Genomic DNA, 17,951 nt, shown 5'->3' with positions numbered 1-17,951 from the left:
TGGTTTTTATAAAGGTGGTAAATGTGATTAAAAGCCCTATGCTTGAGACTTGTAGTGTGGAAATATTTAGTATTATTATTTCCTTTCACCAACCAAATTGATCTAGATCTATGCCTCCATAAAATTTCCTCATTTTGTTATGATATCATGATATTTCACTAAGAGTTCACTTTCCTAATCATAAAGTTGCTCAAAGAGAGGGTTATTATGTATGCTCTCTTGGCACCCTTTGATTTTCATTTCAATTTAGTTCTTAGTTTCAAAATACCACCAAAATAAAAAATTTGTGTCAGAGACGCCCCCTTGTGAGTTAGAGACACCCCCAGATTTTTCTCCATCATTTAGAACTATATTAAATCTCCAAGAACCATCCATTTTTCCTTCATGAAAGAATATCGTTGACTCGAGATGTCCTCCCAAAATTTTCTTCTAGTAACTTTGTTATTAGGAGTATAAATATTTGATATCACCCATTGAAAGTTACCCTAATCTTATGATACAAAAGGTTAATAACATTTCTTTTAGAGAATAAAGGCTTACTTGAAATGATACTATTATTCCAAAAAATGAAACTTCTACCTGAGGCACCTGTTGGAATACTTTAGAATAACTAAGAGGGGAGGGGGGTGAATCAATTATCCAAGATCCAAATGTATAAATAAAACTTTTCATAGCTTAGGGTACCCATTCATATTCATGCATGCGTCCATAAGATTATGCAATCACTAAAACTTGTAGATTATTGCCAAATCAACATGCAGGCATGTAAAGCATGAAACATAACAGATTCATCAAAATACTTGACATAATGATTTATATGGAAACCCAATTTGGGAAAAACCCTAGTAACACGCTACTCCTTTTCACTCTTCTAAAGTGATGCCCTATGAAAGGCCAACCCTGTTAAAGGTTACAATACACACTGTTAAATGTGATCCAGTTAAGGGATATCAATCACCCTATTAGAAATGAGCCTTTTTAGAGGACTTTAGGCCATTCACTTGGAATTCCACCTAATTTAAGGATTTACAATTGACTGTTAGGTCAACCTTACTCCAAAAGGATTTACCCTAGATTGATACAATTGTTAGAGAGTAATAGTAAAGCTTTGATCTAATATAACTTACAACTTCTCTTTTAGATTATAGATCTCTATTTAGTCCTCAATTATGTTTGGCCTTCATAATTTTTAGCTCAGTTAGCTTGTTCACCCTTCAAGCATTCATCTTTGTAAGCTTTATTGCTTAACATGCCATTGCAAACTCTTCTCTTAGGTCACTTGATGAAGAAAAACCCTTAACTCCTTCTCTTCCTTAGGTTCTTGCATATGACAATTTTATCTTCATGGGCAGAGATTCCTAGAAATAGGAAATTAGGATATTTTCCCATTCATTTTTCATTTTCCAAATTTGGGTTTGGATGGATTAGGTAGGATACAATGTATCTACCCCATATCTTGTATCTCTTCTAGAAACTTCTCCTAGAATCCATTTGAATTCATCTCAAAAATGGTTTACCTCAAATTTTTTGCCACTAGTTCATCATCCTTATCTTCCATATGGTTCACAAAATTCAAGAAAACAAACTTGTTGGCTCAAATTCAGAAAATCTTCAATCTTTGAAATAATGTAGCAACTCGACATTATCAACCTTCTAATGCTTGCCATGTACTATGCTAGTTGGCATCCACTATGAATTCACTTGGCATCAACTAAAGTTTATTGATGCTTCACATCAACTAAAATTTTCTTGGCATTGACTAGAATTTTCTTTTACTAGGCTCCAACTGACTTTCTGCTCGACTTGCACTGGCTTTTCTCAACACCTACTATCCACTCAGTCAAGCTTGGAAAACAAACTTTATGTAACTTGTTCTTCTAAACTTTCTACGTGTAGCCAAACCTTGTAACCTTAAGTAGATTATCAATACATCATGTCATCACTATCTTAATTGATCCTTGTACTTCATTACATAATCATAACTCAACCTTTCCTCAGTGTGCTTTTGTTACATCTTATTGATCAACTCCTCTTCATCAATCAACTAAGTGATAGTACTTGAATCTTATAAGCAATTGTCTTACCTAAATATAGCAGGTTTAACATCAGTGACAAAACAATGATTGAAACACATAGTGTTCTTGAACAATCTCCCTCTTTCAATAATCTCTCTTCAATAATGATCTTTTCAATCAAATCTCAGCAACACCATCAACATTTTTCTAATAACCCCACCACTTTTGTACAATTTAATCATTTAAACTCTCTCCTTTGACATTTTGATTCCTTACGAAACTAAGATATCTAGTTTGTGATCTCTAACTATGTTCCTAAGGATATTCTAGGACAAAATCTTTATTTCATTGGAGTGAATTCCTCAATGGTGGTTCATTTACCATTTTCTATGCTCTAGAGACTCTCCATTTCTCTAGCTTTCCTTGTAGGTCTCCCTCCAACTATATTTTTTGGTGATCCTACATTAGCTTTATAAGATCCCCAAGTAGATTTTCTAGAAGACATTGTGTGTTTGAGATCTTTTCTACCTTTTCTTATGCTTCTCTGCCCCATAACTTTGTGATTCTTTTGGTGTTTTCTTTTATTGAATCTTTCTTATTACTCAAAGACATAATATCTTTAGTGTAGGAGAATTTAAACATTTCTACATCTTCAACATCAACCTAAAGGTTGATGTTCCTTTCCCCTAGAATAGGGAATGACTGGGCTTCATTAAATAATGGAGCCTTTTTCATACTTTCATAACATTTTTCAACTCTTGATGGAAGGGGGGGATGAAATAATCTCTCCCTCCTTTTGAAACTCAACCCAATCTTTCCCTACTTCCTCACTATCAGATGAAACCTTCTCCATCTCTAGGAACTACTCTTTCTCCTTATTAAGATGTTTTGAAGGGAGAACATGTTGGTGCAAGACCCTATTTACAACCTCATTTTTATCTATTTCATTCCCTTTTTTTAATCAACAACAATCACATATTCCTCGTTATGCTCCATTTAAGTATTATCCTGTCATTTGGGGATGATACAACCTTTTCACCTTCTGGCTTCCCTTATTGATGGGAATTAACCTCTTGATCCTCATTGGAATTTCCTTACATTCCTTTGTTTCCCTTTCCTAGATCTTTTCTTCTCTATAATTTTTTAACTTTCGAGTTCTTGGATGCAAGAACCTTTTTAGCTTCTTTCTTGGGTTTCTTCGAGCATTTCTTCACCTAGTGGCCTCCCTTCTTGTAGGTGAAACTAGAAAAAGTGAGATCCTCATAGACCACTTCCTACTCCCATTTACTAATCTTAGAGGCCATCTAAATTTTCTCTCGTAAGTTGGAGAATTGGTGGACATTGACACAAACCCTATAAAAAATATGTCTAGATTTACATGTCATGATAGGATCTATGGATTAAAGTTCCCCAAATGAGGAATCCAATCATTTAGAAGAATCTTCATGCAAAAAATGAAAAGGTAGGCTAGGAAAATGAAGCCAAAATGAAAAAAGTATCATAAATATCTATATTGGGTTCCCATTTTTTTAAGGTTGGGGAGTTTTTTTTGTAACATCCAAGGGCCTTCACATAGAGAATAGTCCAAATCTTCTTTGCTACTGAATCTAAAATAGAGGAATCCATGGGGAAGGGCCACAATTACTACTTGTCTTTTTTACTTTCGATTTTCCTTTCACCATGGTGCTCACTACTTCAATATTTGGCCTTGGCCCTAAAAACTTTCCAACCAACATAAGTTCCATCATAGAGATAGAGTGATCAGCTAAATCATTTGTAATATTGATTTGGAACTCCCCCTTTTGAAAATCTACTTTGCAAGTTATGAGCAGAAAGGAGGACATACCACTGGGTTTGTCCCCAAAAAGAAAAGATTGTTTCTTAGATTTTTGACAGATCTCTAGAATAAGATTATTCTCTAGAAAATCACATGGAGGACTATGTGATACATCCTTGGTACCCTCAATATTGCCAGTGTCTTGGGCCCCATTTTCATCCTCATCCGCACCAAGCACTTCATTTGATTGACCTTTTGTAGTTCCCAATCTACTATTATGAAATCCAGCCTTTTGGTTACCATCCACAATCCTCAGGGGGACCTATGAAATTGTAGAACCATTCCCTTTCCTATTATCATGCTATTTTTTGCTCATCACCTAATTCAAATTTGCCATGTAGTTTTTCATATAATGATGATTAAATATTTATTTTAAAAAAATTTAAAAATCATCCTTTTCTTTAGTATAACTTAAAATTTAAGAAAAATTGCACTTAAAAAATATAAATACTATAATACAAATATATCTATATAATGAAAAATCATTATAAACATTTAGAAAATAAAATTATACTTTAAATTAAATATGTTATTAAAGACATAATTAAACGGAAGGTCTTGTTGCATTGTCGGATCAAAATATTTTCTAGAATATGACACAACTTGGTTGAGCCCAAAATCTTATGTTTTATCTAGAAACTCTTGTTTCATAGACTTCTTTTTTCTAAACCCAATGGGAATCCTAATATTTTCTCCTACACCATATATTTATTGAATACTCCTTTGCTAAAGAAATTTGGAATTTATTGGGTATCACTTTGGAAGGTAATGCTTATGTTCTACACACTATTTCTATATATTTAGAAGAAATCAATAAATTTGGATATTATTTTTGTTCTACTCTCTCTCATCTCATTGTTTGGCTCATTTGGGAATGTAGGAATGAGGATATATTTATAGGTAGAACTAGGATTCTTATTAAGTCTTTATAGAGTCTCATTCTTCATAATATCTTTGTGCAAGTCACCATGTGATTTTATTGGTCATGGAGTACAAGCTCCTGAAAGTCTCAATGAATGTGCCTCCGGTTTCAAGAAAGGAGTACCACATGTTTTCAGTCAAAGACAAGATTGAGTTTGATTTTGACTATACCTTGAATAGGTTTATTGAACAAATCAAGAAATTTAAGAAAACTCTTGATGTTTCTTCTCCCAACATGGTCTCACCTCAAGTAGCTCCTATTGTAAATTTTTCTTTTGGCATCACCTCCAATATTGTTATAAAAGCATTATTCCATCCCCCATCAACTCTACCATAAGAGATTTGGATGTCCAACCCATAAAACTAGATCATTCATGATGGATTGAGACTCATATGAGCATTTGGCCCTATGCCATAGACTTCTTGGTTCAAGATGTCATATTGCTTAGGGGATTTCATTTTTTGCTTAGTGCTTTTCAGTGAAATGCCAGAAATTACAAACAAGTGTATGTTCAATATTAGCATTGAAAGCAACAGCTCTGGTTTGTATTTCACTTACATGTTGGTTCCTAATTTCAAAATCCTAGCACATTTCGTCCCTACCAAGTTCAGACAAGGGCGACAGTATGTATTTGTAAGGGACGGTTGGAGCATGTTCTGGTCTGTTCCTAGGGATGGATGTGACATTTATGGTGCCTGTGGTGCATACGCAACTTGTGACTCCAAAATCTTCAGTCTTGTAGCTGTGCAGAAGGCTTCAAACCCAAAGACAACCATGCCTTGGTTTCACAAGATTGGGCATCCGGTGGGTGTGTTCGGAAGAGCTTGTTAAACTGCAGCAATGACCAATTCATCCATCTTGGCATAATGTTGCCCAATGATTTTTCTTTCTCCTACCGTACCTACAAAAGAGAGATTGCCAGAAAGCCTGTCTCTACAACTACTTGTGCACCACTTTTGACTTCAATCCGCCTTCAGGGCCCTGCCAAATCTGGTATAGAGATTTGCCAAATATGCACAACTCTACTTCATCGAGAAGGAATACAAATGTCTTCATTAGAGTAGGTCCCTCTCAACTTTCCAAAAAAAGAAAAAGTAGAAGTATTATGGGCCCAATGCTTTGGATCGTCAGTGCACTCACCATTGTCATGGGTATCTTTTCAGTTTTCATTTGGTGAAGGCACAAGCTACAATCAATGGACAGGCATGCGGATTCCTCGGACTCTTTTCGAAGAATATTTACTTACAAGGAGCTGAAAATTGCGGCAAGGAATTTCAAGTCTGAGCTGGGGAGTGGAGGTTCTAGATCCTTGTTCAAAGGATCTCTACCAGATGGTATGCTTGTGACCGTGAAAAAGATGAAGTGATCAAGACAAGATGAGAAGTAATTTCGAGCAGGAATCAGTTCCCTCAGAAACATAAAACATGTCAATTTGGTCAGGCTTAGAGGGTTTTATGTGCAAGTATAGAAACAGTTACTGATCTATGATTACATGCCCAATGGCTCTCTGAATTCCCTGTTGTTCACAAGTAATTCCAAGATCGGTGAGGGGAAGGTGCTCGACTGAAGACCCGATTTGAGATAACACTAGGCACTGCAAGAGGGTTGCTCTATCTCCACAAAGAATGCAAAGGCTGCATCATTCACAGTGATGTGAAGCCCAAGAACATCCTAGTGGACAGTAATATGTCACCCAAATTAGCCAATTTCGGGTTGGCGAAGCTGATAGGTAGAGATTTGAGCCGCGTGCTAATGAGTACGAGAGGAATGAGAGGATACTTGGCCCCAGAGTGGATCGCCGGTACTCCCATCACTCCCAATGTAGACATCTACAGTTTTGGTATGACACTTTTGGAAATCATTTCTAGGCGAAGAAATCTGGACATATCCGTGCAAGATTCAAGTAAGCTCTATTTTCCTACATGGGCTGCAACTCAAGTACACGAGGGGAATATGATGAATATTGTGGAGGAGGGTGTTTTACTAGAGGAAGTAAACATGGAGGAAGCAAGAAGAGCACGCATCGTGGCATTGTTATGTATTCAGGAGGATGAGGAAGTGAGGCCAAGTATGAGGCAAGTGGTACAAATTCTGGAAGGGAAGATAGAGCCTCAAACACCGCAGATTCTAAGCTCAGCACATATGGATAGATCAGCAAACCAAAGCCATACAAATAGCTACAATGATAGTCGTGTTGCTAGCTGTTAAGAAATTAAGCTTACTACAATGTTGCTGGTTAAGAGGTTAAGAATAAACATTAGTTAATAGTTAAAATCAATCTTATAGTGGTAGCAACGTTACACCTATTTAAGAATTTAATCATGAATGTTGGTTAAGAGGGAAAATCAATTCTAATTAGTCAATAAATATATGTATGTCACTCTTTTATATTTGTCTTATATGTATGAAAGACTAATATTCTTTCATGAGGTCTTTATTTTCAATAAATTGAGAGCTCATTAATAATATTTAATTATAATAATATATTTGTTTATATATATATATACACACAGATTAGTACATTTCCTCCTTGTTTTTGACCAATGTAAATATTAGTCTATGAATGCTTTTTTTTACATGATTTGATTGAAATTTTGACCAAATTAGGGTTCTCCAATTTGGTCAAAATTTCTACCAAATTGGGTTTAATAATATAGCAAGCAAAAAACAAAGTAAATTAGGTTTTATTTTTCATGGGCTATCATGTTTGTTCGATGAGCTCTAGAACCACCACATCTCTCATCCCAACTAGTGTACTCAATTGAAGCAACAGAAGGGTTTGTAGGCATGCACATTCAGTGTGTGAGTGTGTGTCTATGTAGATTCAATTCGATACCTCAAGCCGACAAACTATTATTGGTCTTATGATTGCAAAAGTATCAAGACATTTGTGAGGTCGATAGCATTTTGATATTGTATTAGTTACGATATGGGATAGTGCTTGGCACTCCTTGCAGTCATTGTTGTTAAATAAGTTTAAATGAGTTGGTGCTCGTTGAATCAATAAAGATATATATTTTGGAGGGGTTTTCTCCCCATAATAAAACCAAGTAAGTTTTGATGATTTTCTACTCGCCACAAAAATTGTGTTATGTATTTTTATGTCCTTGATGCATTTTAGGTGAATATGCATGCTTTGATACTTTAAATATCTTTATCTTTGATCTTTCTTTGCTTAAATTGTTCTAAGGTCTTGCTTTCAAACATTTAATGTTAATGTTTCTAATCATAATTTATATTTTGAAGAAAAGTTAAATATTACCCTTGGTATGGTCATTCAATTAACTTGTAAAAATATACTTTGCATTATCAAGTAAAAGGACTCCTTCATGTGAATTATAAAAAGATGTGTAGAGTATTAGATATTATTTGTTCACTTTGATTCATCCCCTCTTTTAGAGTGAATCCACTTCCAACACTAATTTGTGATGTTGATTTTGTGCAAAGACTTCCTCCTTGTGCTAAAGAATAAAAAACTGCATATGGCTTTTTTAAAATAGTCTTGTGTAGCTAGCCACCAGTGAGTGGGTAGAGGCATCACTTAACTGCAAAAGGAATCCAATGTGTTGTTGCACAAAACATTCTTTTTACTACTTGTCTCAAAATATTTACATGTGCCTCTTTTATAGAGGACATAATAATATAGAAATCTATAGAAAATATAAACATAGAAAATAAAGACAAAATATGAAACAAGCTATAGCCAGTGCTAGAAATTGTTAGATCTTTCCAACATTTTTGTATTTTTTATGACATAAAAGGTAAATCTATTCTATACCAAGATTTTCTTTTAAGGAAACTTAATATAGCCAAGATCAGATAGTGCAAGCAGTTTAATATGGTTTTACATTTCATCAATGAACCGATTAAGGTCATAAAAGTCATTAGCAATATACAAGAACCTTTCCAAAGGGGAATAATAGTTGTTCAAAGCTATGAATCTATTCCCATTTTTTTTGTTCGGACCAACAATTAGAAAATATCAATCTAGTGCATGATAATATTCTTAGCTATTTGTCAAGTTCATTTTGCCAAAAGTTTCATGGGTTGAGGGGTTAAATATTCACAATAGTCTTCAGTAGAATTTTTAGATGAAAATATAATTGAAATGTTCATATTGTATTGTAGGACCTTATAGAAGAAATTTGGGTTTCCTCGAGTATGCCTTTGTAGAGTTGTAAGAAATAATTTTGTATTACTTGCCTTGATTGTGGAAATGTAGCTATAAATAGAAATAAAGAATTCTTGAATGTGTTATTGATAAACTAAAACTATTGTAGTGTTAATTAGATGTTTGTGGTTATCCTTAAACATCTCACATTAAGGAAGAAATTAAGCTTGAAAAAATAGTCAATTTTGACTATTTAATACTTTAGTCTAAGAATCAAACCTTAATGTATGATATCAAGATGTTTGTTGGCTTCTCATCATATCCAAATGTTTGTTAGCTTCTCATAATCTAGTCACTACATTGGATTGCATAGCTTTATTATTTATCACACTACTATTTTGATGACACTCTCGATTCAAAAGTTATTGCTAATCCTACCCGCAATACTTTATTTAGATGTGCAGTAAAGTGTTTTTTTCCATGCTTCTTTTACTCATTATTTTAAAATTCTAATAGAAGTGTACACAATGTTCTCTATTATTTGTTTTCAGTTCATCTTTTTCCAAAACTATCTTTCAAACTCATAACATTCAACTGCTTGTGAAGGGACATACACATTGAGGATGAATAAAAGGAAAATATTTTCATTCGTGCTTGCTAGGTTACAGTGTCTATAATTGTTAATCACATTACAAAAGTATAAGAGAAAAAAATCTTTTTATGACATGATACTTTTCCTTATTCATACAATTTTCTCAACTAAAAGAAATTTGAAAGATTTTAAACAACACAGAATTTACAACCATCTAAACTTAAGAAGATATTTCAAATGATGGGTCAAATTGTCCACATATTACAATATTTATAGAAGTGGATTGTGGGTGATTCTTCTCTAAATGTTATGACATACAAATACATTGCATTGCTTTAAGAACTTTCTAGTGTATTATTATTCAACCCTCTTTATGCACCCTTCATATTTGTGGAAGTACACTTGTGAATAATAGTATTACTATTCTGGTGATCTTTATGCCTTTGTCAATGGGAAGGGTAGTTGATTGGGCACCCAAATAATTCTTCAACCCCTTCAAAAATGTAAAAGTGGCTTTTCTATCAAACATGTTATCAGAAATTACAACAACATGAGTGGTGTTTATATTCAAGTGCTTAAATACTCCACCATAGTCTTCTATCTTGCAGTTGATCATAGTAAAATCTATATTTTTGTAAGTGGGAAGTATTTTTTGGACATCTCCTACAACAAATTCTACAATATCTTCCATGCCCAATTCCTTTATAGTCTTTTACATCTCCTTAAGAGTTTCTTCCTCCTCTAAAATATACATAAATTGGCCCCCAATATGTTGAGCAACATTTGAAATTCCAATAGTAGAGGCAACTACACAAGAAAAAACTTGTACAATAAGTTGTGCCTTCATTCCCTCTACCAAAATTGATATGAATTCATTGCTCTAGGGTTCACTATCCTGCAACTATGTGGATCTTCTCTATGTTCTCTACAAATAACAAGAATATAGTAATATTAGAGTGATAATTTCTAAGGAGGATGAACATCATAAAACTATTTCTTCCTCAACAAAATTTTTAGATCTTGCTATCACACTAAAATTTATGTATGTATAGATGGTGGAGAGGGATTTTATTAGAGATATAGTCATTATCATTAGACCAACAACTCTTATATGATAAATTTGAATACAACCATGTAGCATTGAACCCATTATATAGTGGCTATGCCAACAAAACCCTTTAGATATTGGTTAAATTCTTACATGGAGTTTCCCTTTTGAGAAAAATTTGATCTCTTACATTTTGTTTGATAGCAAATTCTCCAATTTTTGAAGCACCCTGATCAATTTTGAATTGCTAAACCAAATCACAATACTCTACCATATTACATGCCTTCCAAAGAGTAACAATTTGATTAGGATTATCTATATTCAATTGAAAGGATAATTAGTTTCAAGAGAGTTTACCAGTTTTATTGTATCAAGATATGCATTTATTGCACTCTCTGGTGCTAGCCCATCATGAATCCTTCTTCCTAAAACTCTTCAAACTCTCAAATTGTAGAGATTTATAAATGCTATGAATGATACTCAAAAGAAGAAATCTCTCACATGAATGGTTTTAGAAAACATGGACTATATAAATTTGATAAAAAAAGTTCTAGATACTAGAGCGAATCACAATTTTGACGAATTATCTTTGGTGTTTTCTAGGTTATTTTATACATATTGTAGCTTGATTTTAGCCAACCTGATCTCTATTTAGTCATTCACCATGCTTTACATATTAGTAGCATTTTTTTAATATAACTGATTATTGTGAGTTTATTTTAGTGTGTACCATTTTTTTTGGGTAGGATTTTTCAGCAACTACTATTGTTTTGGAAGGCCTCTTAATTAGTGTTTCATTTTTGTTCTTGAAGCTAATAAATAGTTGATCATCGGGTGAGATCAATCGGTGAACTAACGTGTGACAAGGAATGATTGCATCGAGAATGGGTGCCATTTTAGGTAAGAAGCAACCTTTCTCCATCTAGTTGCCTTTTATGCCTTTGTTGTTTATTGTATTTTGAGTTGCCTTAGGTGCCTTTGCTATTTATGTTTGCAATTCTCATATGGTTTTTAGGTTGATCAAGTTGCCATTGTAGATGTTTGACAAGTTTTAGTTTCCATTGTAGACATTTGATAAGTTTTTGGTTGCCATTGTAGATGACTGAAATATTTCGAGTTGCCATTGCTAAATGGTAGATATATACAACTTTTCGTATCACATAATGTATTTGGAAAGAGTTTCATTAAATTGATAAGTAATTTTTTTTCAAAGCATGTATTTGGTAAGGGTTTCATCAAAATGATATTATGCCATTTGTAATTGGTTGTCTTATTAATAATTGCACAATAATTGCACAAAATCCAACTAAATGTAACATATGAAGGCTCTATCATATCACTATCCACTCACTTCAAAGATATTCAAGTTATGCATTGTTGAATGTATGCATTATTGGATGTTCTTTCATCAGTGGTAATATAGTCATGATTAGTTATATATTCTCTATATAGATAGAGAATACATTTTGATAGTTATATAATGTTCATTCTTGGTAGTTATTAAAATAATGACCACGATAAAGAATAAATTTTGGTAGTTGTATAATGTTCTTTCATCGGTAGTAATATAAATACATTCAATTATACATTTGTTTTTGGTGCATATCAGATATGGTATCTATTGTTTAGGTGTTATTAAAGATAGGTTTTTCTACTTCCCTAGAAAAGAATGGTAGCTCTTCCTAACCTTGATGAGAATCATCCACTAGTGCTAGTTTCAAAACATGGATCAACCTTCCATTGTGTCTATATATACTAACCATAGGGACCTAATAGAGATGCATCTGTCTTGAGCAGGGCTAACATTGCACTTGCCTTAGATAACTAATTCATTCCAAGGTGCTAGACTTAGAATTAATACTCAAGTCTAACAAGAGCTTATCATGAGGCATTAAATCTTTATTTCTATCTTTATCCAATATCAAACTAATTCATTCCATAGTGTTAGGTTTAGATTAAACACTCAAGTTTGACAAGAGCTCATCACGAGGCATTAAATCTTCAATTCTATCTTTATTTGACATCTTTCTATGTGCAAAAAATTCTTTTTCATCTTGATAGTGGACCATTTCAATAGACTTAGCTTCCTCATGATCATCATGGTTTTTAATGTAGCAACTGAAAATTCTCAAGCCCTTATGGTCATCTTATATGGGTTTGACCTGTTTGTTAAGACAACCATATAAACTATCATCACAGTCCTAGAAGTTTATATTAAACTTTTCATTTTCTTAGATCATTGGTCACTTTCCTTACTTCACTATCACATGTTGTCAAGCATGTTAATTATCCTTCAAATAACCTATTGATAATATGGTTTCATTATTATTAGTAATTTCATAAGCTTGTGAATCCCTTCTTTGCATAAGTTACCAATTTCAAATATTAAATTCACTACCACTAGCTACACACTCTTTTTTACTTTAGCTTCACATTCTATCCTTTTAAAAACTCACAATCACCTTCTATGTTTATGACCTGTAGGTGTTCCATAGCCATCTAGTAAGAAAATTTCTTATCTAACTATTTGTAGAAATATGGTCCCTATTAAATTGACAAAGCTACTAGAAAATTCCCCAAAATAGTTCGTCTATATCTGATTGCACGTGGTCATGCAACTTAATGAGTTTTTGATGGGGACACAATCCTAGACAAAAATGAACACAACAAGAAAGGGAGAATATTTTTATTAGAAATTATATACTATTACATTTAGTACAAAAAAAAATAGACTCCAAAACATGCCTTATGGGCTTACAATGATATCAGATTCTTGAGAAAACCCTTCTCGCAGTACCTTCTCCCAAACTCCACCAAAAATTTCCTTTACAATGCCAAAAATATCCTTAAGTAAACAAAATTAGGTTTATGATTAGGAATACATTTTAGAATATGCCATTTGGCATCCAATGCCAAAATAGAAGATTCTAGAAAACACTTTAGAAGTTGGTGTGAAATTAGAAGAATCCAAAAATGGTAGTCCTACTTTTGGGAGGCATAACTTTTGATTTGGGACTCTGATTGACAAACCGTTTACATTTTCAAAAAGCTCTCCAAGTGATCTATAACCTTATAGACAAGCTTAGCTCATCCCCCATTTTTTGGGCCTATATGAGGCCATTTACTACATCAAATATGACTTTGAAGTTCTTTTAGAAGGTCTCTAGGCAACTTAAAAGTGCAATAACTTTCAAACCATAAAGCCTTTTGACCTAATTCTTTTTCTGGAGTGCTTTAAAATACAAGTATAATCAATCATCCCTCCAACTTACACCCTTTAACTCATTATAATTATGACTCAATTATAAAATAACCTAACTTTTGCATTGGCATATATCCCAAGGTGCTCAAAAACTATCCACTAGGTACCAAGGATTTTGGGTTGCTGGAATGAAAGAAAACAAAAATTTGCCTCTAAACCCTCAATCTATACTTAGGGTAAACAAGTATGAAAAAATCTTAAACTTAAAAAGGAATGTTCATTATTCAAACCAAAATCATATTCCTTCTTACACAATATATATTCAACTTTCTAAAACATGAAAACAATTACTTACTGACGTAATACTCCACCAAGTTTAGAAACAATATTGCTAACTATTCACAGAGTTTCTATCAAAAACATTCCATTGTCCATTTCCAAATCCATACAAGGTGTCATTAATTTTTTAAGGTAGGATATACAAAAATATTTAAATTCTTCCCCTATCTTTGCAACTTTAGCTACCACAAATTTCATCAAATAAAGCTATAACTTTTGAGCTTCCATATTTTGCAAGAAAAGTTGCAAAAACATTGCATGACAACTTTTTTGTAATTTTTTGCAAATTTACATTTTTTTCCCAAAAAATAACACAAGAACTTTACCAAGGTCATCTAACTATACCCAAAATATGAAAAAAATTAATGCAACATAAAATTGATGCTTTTTGGTCAACTCCCATGTTTGACCACCCCTTGACTTTGCTAGAAACCTTATAAATCATGCAATCCAGATGTCAAGAATGCACAAAAAAAAATGTAAACTAACTTGTGTCAACTTGGACACTTATTGACCTTGACACTCATCTCCTTAGTGTTTAACTACCTTAATCATGACATAAGCCCCCTGCATGATACTCCTCTCATTTGGGAAACTCAAGTCCCTTGAGTTGCTAACTACTGAAGGTTTGTGCCATGCTTGATGATGTCTTCTTTTGTCATCCATTTTTCTTCTACCTCAGACAAACCCTGCCATTTTACCAAATACTCTTTGTATGTCTTATTCCTAGTCTTCTTGACTATCTTGGTATCTAAAATACCTTTCAACTTTAATGGTCTGTTCGGTGGAAGATCCTTTATGCAATCTACCTTAGTAACTACCCTGCTATTGTCACAAGAATCTATGTTGTTGTTGACCCTTTGTATAATTTTAGATTAGCAACATTGAAAATAGGTGATATGCCAATCCCTTGTAGTGGATTATCAGATAAAGAGTAGCAAAGAAAAGCAAGATGTGTTGTCTTTATTTGAATCACATGTTTTCTAAACACACATTTCTTTATACAAATAGCTGTTGTCCAAGGAATAGAAGGTAAATCACTCTTCTAGAAATTGCAACAAGGAAAGAACCCTTTAGGGTAATTAGACCTAACTTCACATTTTGAACCATGTCTTGATAATGTATCAAATTTTTAAACATGTAGTTGATAACAAGGAGTTGGGGAAAGATTGGCAAAATTAAGATGCTTTTATCAATAAGGATCTCAATATGGACAATATAGTCTATTTGCTGTTATAAATTTTTGTTTCTCTTGAATAATATTTAGAAGACAAAGGAAGAATCATAATAATTGTCTAGTGGAATTTCTTTCTGAAAAGTACAGGCTAACAATGAAGTCACGACCAATATAAATAGGTGGTGCAGGAGCACCTAGGTAGCCTAGTATGAAACCTAGGGCTTCCTTGTTTTTTGTCTTGTAGTGATGATTAGCCACATCATTGGTCTAATAAGAGGCCTTGTTTGGTCCTTAGGTGTGTTTAGGAGAGTTGGTAAGGCCCAAAATGGCCAAGTTGCTAGAAAGTGCAAAATGTTGTCAACTAGGTGACTTAAGTTCTAGAAAAGGTAAAATGGTCTAATAAGGTTTGCATGGCCTTGGATATGTTATTTGAGGCCCTTTAATGCATATTATATTCCCACTTGGTCTTTGGAACAATTTTGGAGGTCTAACTCCAATTTGGGAAAAAGTTGCTAAAATGTTGTCATGTTGTCATGACAACATTTTCTTGTTGAGAGCAATTTTTTTGCAAGATTTTGCAAATTTGTGTTTGAAATTCTCTAACTATTTGGAAAAGTTATTAAAATGATGGGTAAACCTTTAAAATCATTAGGAGAACCTTTTTAATGGGTTGGAAAATTGGGAGAAAGTATTGTACAGACTATGCACAATGTTTTGGTTGCCAGTCTTGGTTGCTCAACAAACTTCTTGACCTTTGGGGTATTTGACAAAGTTCTTGGAGAGAATTTTAATTTTTAGTAAATTTTCAATTTTTCACTTGTCATCATTCTTTTACTTTAGTTACATCATGGTGATTAAATTTGGATCTTGAAGCCTCAATGCTGCTTTTTGCAACTCAAATGGAGTATTTAAGTCATGCTTAAATTTTCATCTAAGTTGTCAATTTGTGTTCCAATTTTGGTACATGGATATGGTGGCTCATTGGGGGACAATAGAAATAGTAATAATAACAATAATAGTGCTCACAATAATGGCCAAGGGGACCAATTCACTAAATAATAGCACTGCAAATCAAGATGCTAGAATAACTAATAGTAGACCTCTCATGCCTATATTTCTCCTAGAGTCCAACCACAAGCTGAAAATGAACCTACATAAAATAGTTTGCAAGATCACTTCATGCAAGACTAAAACAAATTAATCAAGTGTAGGTCCAACCTAAGACATCTTTAAGAGATTATAATGACCTTTGATTGATTTATAGAGTTGAAGACCTATTGTGGTGTCCACAACACATGCCCCATTCCTCACTAGGAATGGAGACCCCCTACCTTTTTCAACTCTCAGACTCATAGTTCAGGAGTCGGGAGAAGAAGATTTTTTTTAGACCTTAGAATTTTAGAGTCAAATATTCAAAAAAATCACAAAAAAATCAAAAAATGAAAAAATAACAAAAAAAAAAAAAAATTGTAAAAAAAAAAAAAAAATCTCTTGAAAAAGTGCCACACGCTTCACCTTGAGTGTGCCATAGCGCACTCTGCCACGCGGGTCTCCATGAGTGCGTCATGAGCGTGCAATAGCACGCTCAATCGCGTGTGCCTCTGCCAGCCTGCAACAGCATGGGCTACCAAGAGCCCATCGCGACACGCGTCGCCACGAGCATGTGCTGCCGTAGCTCACTTCGCCAGTATAAGTTGACGTATATTTAATTCCTTATACTTAAGATATATTTTAATATATGCAACGAATCTTTTGAAATAGGTTTCAGACCTCCTGGAGAAAAGGTAAAGATTCTAGGAAATTTCAGGGCTTAAGAAATCCAGACTTAGCCAAATTGCAAGGCTTTAGGAATCCAGACTTAGCCAAATTTTAGGGCTTCAGGATTTCAGACTTAGCCAAATTTCAAGGTTCACCTCTAGTTTTGTTTGAGTAGCTAGTGTCTTTGCTATGCATTGTTAACTCTATGGACTAATGTTTGCTTCTTTTGTAGGTAAAAATGGCATCCTCAACTTGTTGAGATCATAACTTTTAACTCGGGCCTCGAAATTTAGAACCGCTTACACTATTGGAAAGAAGAACTGAAGATCTAATTTCAATCTCTAAAATAGTGAGACTTTGGCTACCCAATTTTAGGGATTGACGAAGGTTTTGACTTGAAATTTTGAGCAAAAGACCTCCAAAAAAGCTCATTTAAAAATGCCTAGAAAATTTGTGAAAAAATATGAAAAAGTTGCAAGCATTTGATCGTCTTCGGTAATCTGGATCAATTGGTTTCTTGCTGGGAAGGATTGTATAGGTGGAGAGAAGACAAAGGTCAAAGATATAGAGGTTGGACACATAAAGCAAATTAGGTTCCTCATCTTATGCAACTATTGGGGACAAGATTCAATGCAAGTGCCTTGAGATTTTCGATTGAAGAAGCGGAGTGAGTGCAAGTTGATGAAAGTAATTGGCTATAAAAAAGGTGTAAATTATCAGAAAAGGGGCATGGAGCATGTACAAAAAGTGATCTAAAACTTCATTTAAGAAAAACCCAGAAATCATTTTCAAAATTGAGAACTTTGATTTTTTGGCGAATTGAGCTCCGTAGGTACATAGGTATGCAACTTCGTAGATCCACAACTCTGCATTTTCATGCAAGTCCACAATTTAGATTTGCACCGATAGTTGATTGCCAGTTCAAAAATAAAACTTTCCATCCATTGGGA

General features: G+C 33.7%; 1 pseudogene; it reads left to right on the top strand.

Annotated features, from left to right (window-relative positions):
- The first annotated feature begins 6,460 nt into the window (after window positions 1–6,460).
- Window positions 6,461–6,982, top strand: LOC149566828 (G-type lectin S-receptor-like serine/threonine-protein kinase SD2-2 pseudogene; annotated as a pseudogene).
- Window positions 6,983–17,951: the final 10,969 nt, after the last annotated feature.

The sequence above is a fragment of the Cupressus sempervirens genome, chromosome 3, assembly GCF_028749045.1.
Source record: "Cupressus sempervirens isolate cs-2001-9-10 chromosome 3, ASM2874904v1, whole genome shotgun sequence".
NCBI lineage: Eukaryota > Viridiplantae > Streptophyta > Pinopsida > Cupressales > Cupressaceae > Cupressus > Cupressus sempervirens.
This window is presented reverse-complemented; position numbering and strand designations above follow the sequence as displayed.